The sequence below is a fragment of the Furipterus horrens genome, unplaced genomic scaffold, assembly GCF_987537825.1.
Source record: "Furipterus horrens unplaced genomic scaffold, mFurHor1.1.pri manual_scaffold_3, whole genome shotgun sequence".
NCBI lineage: Eukaryota > Metazoa > Chordata > Mammalia > Chiroptera > Furipteridae > Furipterus > Furipterus horrens.
The window spans coordinates 46802730-46811515 of NW_028327173.1; the positions used below are offsets into that span (position 1 = coordinate 46802730).

An 8786-nucleotide genomic window follows, 5' to 3' on the forward strand; every position below is an offset into this window, starting at 1 on the left:
TCTTCAGGGGAAAGGCTAAGGGAGTAAACCCCGACAGAAAATCCGGAGCCGGAGTCCCTAAGGCAGTTCGACGTTGTAGTCAACACCGGCAACTCCTGCGGCGCACCTGAAGCCAAGCTGTATCGACTCCGTCTTTCCCTTGGACCCTTCAGCTGCGAAGAGGGGGGGGGGGGGGGTCTGCTGCATGGGCAACAGCAGACCCTCCATATCACCCTGCCCAGGCTCTGTAGCTTCAGCTTCACTGGAGAGGACACTCCAGCGTCATCGCAAGATGTCGATTCAACACGGGAGGAGACAGATATCGTGTCACTCCCGAGTCGGACTGCACAGCCATTCTCGGCGGTGCAGATAGACTCTTAAGAAGCTACACCATCGTCTCTCGAGACGGACGGCTGCTGACGACGGAAATATCACAAAATAAAAAAAAATTATTGTTTTTTACTATCTGTAGTTTTGAAACTTTGATCATTTCTACATATGATCAACATCCATTTATTTCTTGGATGAGAATCAATTTTTCAACTGTATAATATTTCCCAGCCTTCCTTGCAGATATGGTAGCCAAAGAGATATAAATAGAATTTGTAAGATAAGCTTCTGGAAAAAGTCTTTAAAATTCTACTGGGTGGTCTTCCTTTCCCCTTCATCCTTTCCTCCTTCTTGCCTGGAACACAAATATAACGGCTTTCAGAGGCCATCCGGTAAACATAACCACACCCTAGGGATGGCTAAAAGAGAGAAGAGCTAAAAGAGGCTAGGACTATGACGCTAGGGTCAAAATGATCAGTCCTGGGCCCCTTTTAAGTGAGAGAGAAATCAACTTCTGTCTGACTGAATTCATCATAACTCTGGATCTCTGTACCTAGCAGCTGAATGCAGTTCTTGAACTATACAGTACTTGATTTAAAAAAAAATTTTTTTTCTTATTGATTGATTGATTTTCTAGAGATAGAGGAAGTGAGAGAGGAATATCAATTTGTTGTTCCTCTTATTTATGCATTTATTGGTTGGTTCTTGTTTGTGCCCTGATTGGTTATTTTTTATTTAAAAAGACACATTTATTCAGCATCATGATCAGACTATTACATTTAGCAATCAACAGCATGGGTGCAAAAAAAAGAAAAAAGGAAAAAAAAGTACATTAAAAACCCTTTGTTGGAATGCTTTACACTTTCCACAGAACAGAAACTACAATAACCTGTTATACAATTAGTCACAAATACAGTCCTCGAGTTTTTTGCCCATTCACATGAGTATTGTCTAAAACATGTCTTCTTCGTAGCAGCTAGGACCTGCCACCACTGTGCTTGGCTGAGTTCACAAATCTGTTGTAACCTGTAGCTTCCCTGTCACTTCTCTGGCTCTCCTCTCCTGCTAAGTTTTGTTTCCTGGAAGTAATTAAAACCTTCTGCCACTGCCATAGCTACTGCTGCTGCTGGAACCGCCATAGCCACCTTGGTTTCGTGGTCTGGCAAAGTATTGGCCTCCACCACCACAAGGGCCAGAGCTTCTGCCTCCAAAGTTTCCTCCTTTCATGGGTCCAAAATTTGAAGACTGATTGTTGTAATTGCCAAAATCATTGTAGCTTCCGCCACCTCCAAAATTACTTCCACTACCATCACCAAAGCCGCCCCTGCCTCCTCCGTTGTTATAGCTGTCATAGCTGCCACTCCCGCCATAGCCACTGCCCTGGTTTCCATAACCCTGTCCACCACTTCCATAGCCTCTGCTTCCTCCAGAGTAACCACAGCCGCCTCCTCCATAACCACCATCATTACCAAATCCATTATAGCCATCCCCACTGCCACCATATCCACCACCACCACGGCTACCACCAAAGCCACCTCGACCACCGAAGTTTCCTCCACGACCAAAGTTGTCATTCCCACCAAAACCACCTCCGAAGTTTCCAGAACCACTTTGACCTCTTTGGCTGGATGAAGCACTAGCCATCTCTTGCTTAGATAGGGCTTTCCTCACTTCACAGTTGTGGCCATTTACAGTATGGTATTTCTGAATGACAATCTTGTCTATAGAGTCATGGTCATCAAAGGTTACAAAAGCAAAGCCTCTCTTTTTGCCACTGCTGTGGTCAGTCATGATTTCAATCACTTCAATTTTCCCATATTGTTCAAAATAATCTCTTAGGCGATGTTTCTTAGTGTCTTCTTTAATACCACCGACAAAAATCTTTTTCACAGTTAAGTGTGCACCAGGTCTTTGAGAATCTTCTCTTGAGACAGCCCTCTTTGGTTCCACAACTCTTCCATCCACCTTGTGTGGCCTAGCATTCATGGCTGCATCCACCTCCTCCACAGTGGCATATGTGACAAACCCAAAGCCTCTGGAGCACTTGGTATTTGGATCTCTCATCACCACACAGTCTGTGAGCGTTCCCCATTGCTCAAAATGGCTCCTCAGACTCTCATCTGTTGTTTCAAAGCTCAAATCTCCAATAAAGAGCTTTCATAGCTGTTTTGGCTCTTTGGGAGACTCTGACTTAGACATGACGACTTCAGGGCAGGAGACTTCAACGATGCTTACTCAGCGGCGTCCACCGGCAGAAAGCCTGATTGGTTATTGAAGCCAAAACCTTGTCGAATGGGGACGACGCTCTAACCAACTGAGCTCTCCAGCCAGGGCTGTCATCCCTGATTTTAAGGCGTAATCAAGGAGAGAAGACTAGTGCACAAAACACACTTAGAGAACACTTCTAGGTAGCGTATAGTTAAGAGACAGTCCACAGAAGCAATAGAATAATGTACCACTGAAGTTCAATCCTCAATTTAGCAATCTAGGGTATATGACTGTGGGCAAATTATCTAAACCTTCTGAAAATGTTCAGAGTGGATAAAGGAGAAAGGTATTCCATATGGATAAAGGGAAAGGCAAGTACAGCATGGATAAAGATATGGGGATTGGCTGGATATAACCTATTTGAGAGTTACAAGCAAATCAACGTAACTGACATTGCAGAGTTGAGGAAAAGATCTGTGACTTGATACGAAAGGGAGAACCCATACATTTTATACACAGGAATGATCAGAACAGACATAATAAAAGCTCATCGCGTTGAGGTGTTCAGCTATCCTGAGTTATTTTCTTATAGAACAAGTGACAAGGAAATAAGTTGGAATGCCGATGGAGAGTGAGTGCCTAATCCGAAAAGTCGCCATTAATTTAATGGAAAGATTGCCTAATAGCACACATTAATCTAATTGTTAGAAAGGTGCTGTGAGGTAGCTTGAGTCCATACACGCTTTCTTCCTGTGGTTTTTGTATCAAATGAAGACTTTGGCATTTGGCAGAGGTGTTTTTCAGTAAAAAAAATTTAATCAAGCCAATCAGACAAAATATGTTTCTCTGTACAAACCTTAAAACACCAGCAGAAACTCACCCATTTCGATTCTAATGGCATCTTTTTCTCTACCTCATTTTAAAAATCTACTCAATAATGCCATTTGTTTCCCGTAAATATTTCAGAACTTTCACAAGGTAAGGGTTGATGTCCATTAACCAAGTCCTCCACTCCTTGGTTTTCACAGAATTGCCACATTTTATAATCAAGTCAAATTATTATTGCTTTTCCTATATGTTAGGATGGAAATTGGTAACCTAAATAGCTGTCAGATTTCTTGTAGGCTGTACTTCCCAGATAGAACCCACCCACAAGTTCCAATTTGAGAATTCTTCTCTTCTTTCTCATAATCTGAAATAGAGTATGTAATAGGAAATATAAACAAATGGGCATAAAGCCTGGCTGAGTAATCAGATCTCTGAGTTATCATGGAAAAGGCACACACACACACACACACACACAGAGTGAAAGACTTAACTTTTAGTCCTGAACCTCCACCTGAGAGAAGAGATGTTGGGCAAGATAGATTTCCTGAACTTCAGTTTCCACTCCTGTGAAATAAGGATTATAGCCCCTTCCAACTTCAAGAAAACCTTCCTTGGGAGGAGGGCATAAAATAATGTGTGAAAGTGCTCTGTGAGACTTAAAGAGTTGTAAAAGTGTGGTATTTTCTTTCAGTAGCACTTGGAGTGCTTACCCACTCTGTTCCTTTCTTTGGGAAGAGTCCCCATCACTCTCTTCCAAAGAGTGGAGCCAGGCAGCATATTTGGAATAATTATAATGATGATAATGTAAAAACAAGAGCAACAGTTTGGGATGATGAAAAAGTTCCGGGGGTGATAGTGGTGAAGGCTGCACAATAATGTGAATGGACTTAATGCCACTGAATTCTACACTTAAAATAGTTAAAATGGTAAATTTTGTTATGTATATTTTCCATAAAACAAATTTTTTTTTTTAAAACTAAGAGCTAACACATATGAGCTATACAGAGTCTCATGTGCTCTTCTTATATTCCTTTGCAAGGGTCATTTTATTTCATCTTCCCAATCACCTCATGCAGCAGGTACCAGTGTTAGCCTCATTTTACAGATTAGCAAGTAGAGACAGGGAGAAGCTTGATTTGAATCTAGGCAGACTCCAGAGCCCTAACCCCACTATCAATCCCCTACCCCCTTTAGCTGGAGAGCACAAGTCACAAAGTCAGGGGTGCTTGGCTAATCAGACTCTTGCTCAGGAATCTAATATAAGAGATACAGACATTCTAATCAGCTAGTCGTTGGCTCTGGACTCTTTTTGATACAGACACGTGGTCTCTGGCTCCAAGGCAAGCCAAAGCTCCAAATGAACCAGAGTCGAAGGAACCAAGAGTAGGCAGAGATAGACTTGACCTTCTAAAGAAAACAAGAGACAAGGAAGAGGAGATGGGGTGTGCTGGACAACTCTCTAGTTCCTATACATGTGTTGCACTTCATATTTTTGTGATTGTTCTTATCAACAAAGCCTCTTTTATTTAAGCTGCTCCAATCAGCTGTGTAATTTGCAACTAAAAAAACTAACTCTTCTAATAAAGTATTTCAAGAGCAAAGAGAACCTGTATATTCAAAAATATCTAAAAAATATCTAGAGCATTGCTCTTTATAATAACCAAACATTGGAAAGAACTGAGGCACCCAATAACTAGGGAATAACAAATTATACTATGTCCATTTAATGGAATAGTATGTAATAAAATGTATAAACAGAAAAACTGTATCATCGGCAGCCGTCCGACTCGAGAGACGATAGTGTAGCTTCTTAAGAGTCTATCTGCACCGCCGAGAATGGTTGTGCAGTCCGACTTGGGAGTGACACGATATCTGTCTCCTCCCATGTTAAATCGACATCTTGCGATGACGCTGGAGTGTCCTCTCCAGTGAAGCTGAAGCTACAGAGCCTGGACAGGGTGATATGGAGGGTCTGCTGTTGCCCATGCAGCAGACCCCCCCTCTCTTCGCAGCTGAAGGATCCAAGGGAAAGACGGAGTCAATACAGCTTGGCTTCAGGTGCGCCGCAGGAGTTGCCGGTGTTGACTACAACGTCAAACCGCCTTAGGGACTCCGGCTCCGGATTTTCTGTCGGGGTTTACTCCCTTAGCCTTTCCCCTAAAGAGGTATGCCGCAAGGCAGCGGAGGTTTTTTGGAATCAGAGTTTTCCTTCTCTGATGAAAAACTGTATATAAGTGGAATAATACAATAAGAAAAATATATCAAAATCTGTGGTGGCAGTAAAGAGGTGTGTGTGTGTGTGTGTGTGTGTATTCCATATTGTTCAAAAATTACATTACTTTTTAAATAAAAGTTTGGGGACTCTTTAAATCCCCCTTTTAAGAATATCTGATAGAACTACCAGCTCTCAGAACTGGAAATAAATTTTAGAAGTCATGTAATTAATTTCTTATTTCTTGAGATTCTGAACACTTTTAGTGATGAGCAGCTCTCTGACCTCCAGTATAAAGTAACTGCAAAGTGGTTGCCCACCCTCTGTTTGGACACCTCTGACGACAGAAGTGCAGAAGTTTCTCCTGTCTTTACTTGGCTTATTACAATGTTTCCCCTTACGTTATGCCTGTAGTTGCTTCCTCTTAGTTCTAGTTCTCTCTGTTGGGGTCAAGTCTACCCCTTTTCATTCCCCCTGATATTTGGGGTCAAGTCTGTCCCTCTTCTTCCCCCCTGATATTTCTGTTTATCACAGCAGTAGACAATTGCTCTGAGAGTGAAATCACTCTTGTCACAGCCTCTGCTACTTTTCCACTGGCAAATATTTGGAAATTCATTCTTGGAGCACCAGCTGATCTTCTTATCAGACCTACCTTTACCTGTAATGAAAGTGCCTCTTTTTGACCCCCCATACTTCTCTATTCTTTTAGAAAAAAAAAGCATCCCCAAACAGTGGTAATTAAAGGGTGTTCAGAAGTTAAAAAGTAGGGAAAGAGTCATACAAGCACAATAAAGAAATGCCTGTTACTCTCATATGACTTCTCCGAGACCAGGTGACTGAGTATTCTCCTAGCCTTCAAGGACATGTCTTAAAGAAAAGCCTTTGCTCACAAAAGTCAAATAAGACAGTGAGTGCTACTTGGAGGCTGCCGCAGGACTGCTAATCATTACATACTATGTCCTAGGTGCTCTGATGAGTGACTGGTCATTTCTAAAGCATGCCTGCATCAGCCTTTAAGAAGTTACTTGTGGGTGTCTGGGATCAGAACACATTTGCTACCAGGTGATGAGGACTATCAGGTGATGAGGACTGAAAGTATGTTTTTCCAACCACTGCTGACAGGCACATCCATGCAGATGAAACCACCCATCAAGGCCACCTTTTCTTTAGATGTCCTAGTTTCAGAATCACAGACTTTACCATATTAAATGTTGATGTCTGGCAGCAGCCAACTTTCTGTTTCCCTTCCTCAATGAGGTGCCTATAAGAACCCACAACAACAAGCCTGACGCACAGGCTCTGATCATCTCAGAAAGTGATTTCAGTCATTGCCCTCAGCTCCAAATCCTGCACGTGGAACATATGTTATACTCTAGCTCTGGATCATACTGGATTCTGTTCCAGTGTGATTTACCAAGGCCTACTTTCAAAGCAGCCTCAACGAAACCAGCGTAGTCCAGAGGATGAAAACTCTAAGTGCAGCCGTGCCTAAAAGGAAAGAGAGTGCTGCAGGCGGGAAGACAGGAGTGGAAGCAGGAAATGATACAAAATCTGCAAAAACACTTTCAGAAAGTGATGGGCTTGGACGAAGAGGGCAGAGAAATGAACAAAACATTGCAATAATTTAAGGGCAGCACTAGAAGCGAGCATGTACAACTATTTCAGGACTCTCCAGCAAAAAGCTGTTCCTGGATGCCTAGACATTGATGATAATGATAACTCACAGGCAACAGCTCTGGCTTGTACACATGGTCATGAAGCCTTTCACACAGCCCAGGAAGCTCGCGAAGAGCACAACGGAGTGCCCAGGAGACATCTGGACAGCACACAGCAAGCAAAAGGCTGAACACTCTCCACAGAACCCCATTAAAACAAAACTTATCTGTTACAAAGTCACATTTTCCATTTTTCTACCTTACGGAAGTCAGTGATGCTGGAGGGTGTCTAGTAAAATTCGCCTTCCAGGGTGAGTGTGGGGAACTAAAAAGTTCCTCAGCTGAAGTCTTACTAACCGACATCCTAAAGTTCTGCTTGACATGGCCTCACCATCCCATAATAGTTGTTTACTCCTTACTAGGGCAACGTCCCTCTTTCTATTCCTGGGATTGCTGTCCTGCAGTTTAACTCATATCTACCAGATAACGCCCAAGCTGCAGCTGCGTTCCCCCCGAATGAAAAATTCCTCTTCTCCTGAGCTATAAGAATGCTGTTTTGACTAAGAATAAGTGAGACTTGATCAGAGCACTGTCTTGTCTCCTCTCTTTGTGTCTCTTGTCCCTTCTTCATCCTCACTCCCCCTCTAGGGTCCTCGTTGCTCGACCTGCAGGACGGGTCAGGTGAGGACAAATGCAGCTCAGGGTTGCCCCTCCAGGGAGCCGATGGAAGGACTGGCTGGAGCCCTCCCACCCACCTGGACCATACACGTACACATCAGGTTTGGATCGTAGTTGCTAGGTTGCCGCCAATTTTACTCCCTATTGAAATAATGTGCTCCTGCTACCTCCTGAAATACAGGCCCAACCACGAAATGTTCCCCCAATGCGACCGGGATGACATCCTCCCAGTGACAGGATACCAAGCCCTCACACAACCAAGTAATCTACTTACCACCATTTTTATTTTCTAATTCCCTCCTACACAGGTTTAATTCTTTCTTTGAAGAGATAGAAGTCAGCTGTCAGATTCTAGGGACGTACTACGTGGCCGTAAAACCTCCAGAACTGCTCCATAGAGGCCAAGGTGCCAATCTGTGTGATGCTCTGTTCACAGCTGTGAGCTGGTGGGCCCACCAGGGGCTTCCCTGGAGAACCAACAGGTGTGGCTGTACTGCAGGGGACGCTCTGCTGGTCCAGGGACAACAGTCCTTCTCTTGCTGCTGCTCTGACACATCTCATTTCATTTTTTCCTTCTTACCATCTTTCTGTGTGTTGTTTTCATTCTGATCATGGTCCCCACTGTCATCGTCTTTCAAGAACTTGAACTTGTTCATCTTCTTGCTGCTGCTGTCACCACGGCCTCACTGAGTGAATCTATCACTTCTTATGTGATGATGTATCGGGCTGGCTTCATGGGTGTGTGAAACCGGGCACAGGGTCCTGTGCTTGGAAGGACTCCTGTTGTTATCTTGAAATTCTTAATAATTTTTTGAATGAGAAAACCCATTCTTTCATTTTTTGCACTGGATCTTACAAATTATGCAGCCAGTCCTGAAAATATTTCAAATGGCTTC

At 43.2% G+C, this 8786-nt stretch overlaps 2 pseudogenes; both read right to left on the reverse strand.

The window, feature by feature from the left end:
* Positions 1-1200: 1200 nt before the first annotated feature.
* Positions 1201-2468, reverse strand: LOC150015032 (heterogeneous nuclear ribonucleoprotein A1 pseudogene; annotated as a pseudogene).
* Positions 2469-8024: 5556 nt separating this feature from the next.
* Positions 8025-8546, reverse strand: LOC150015033 (eukaryotic translation initiation factor 4E type 2 pseudogene; annotated as a pseudogene).
* Positions 8547-8786: the final 240 nt, after the last annotated feature.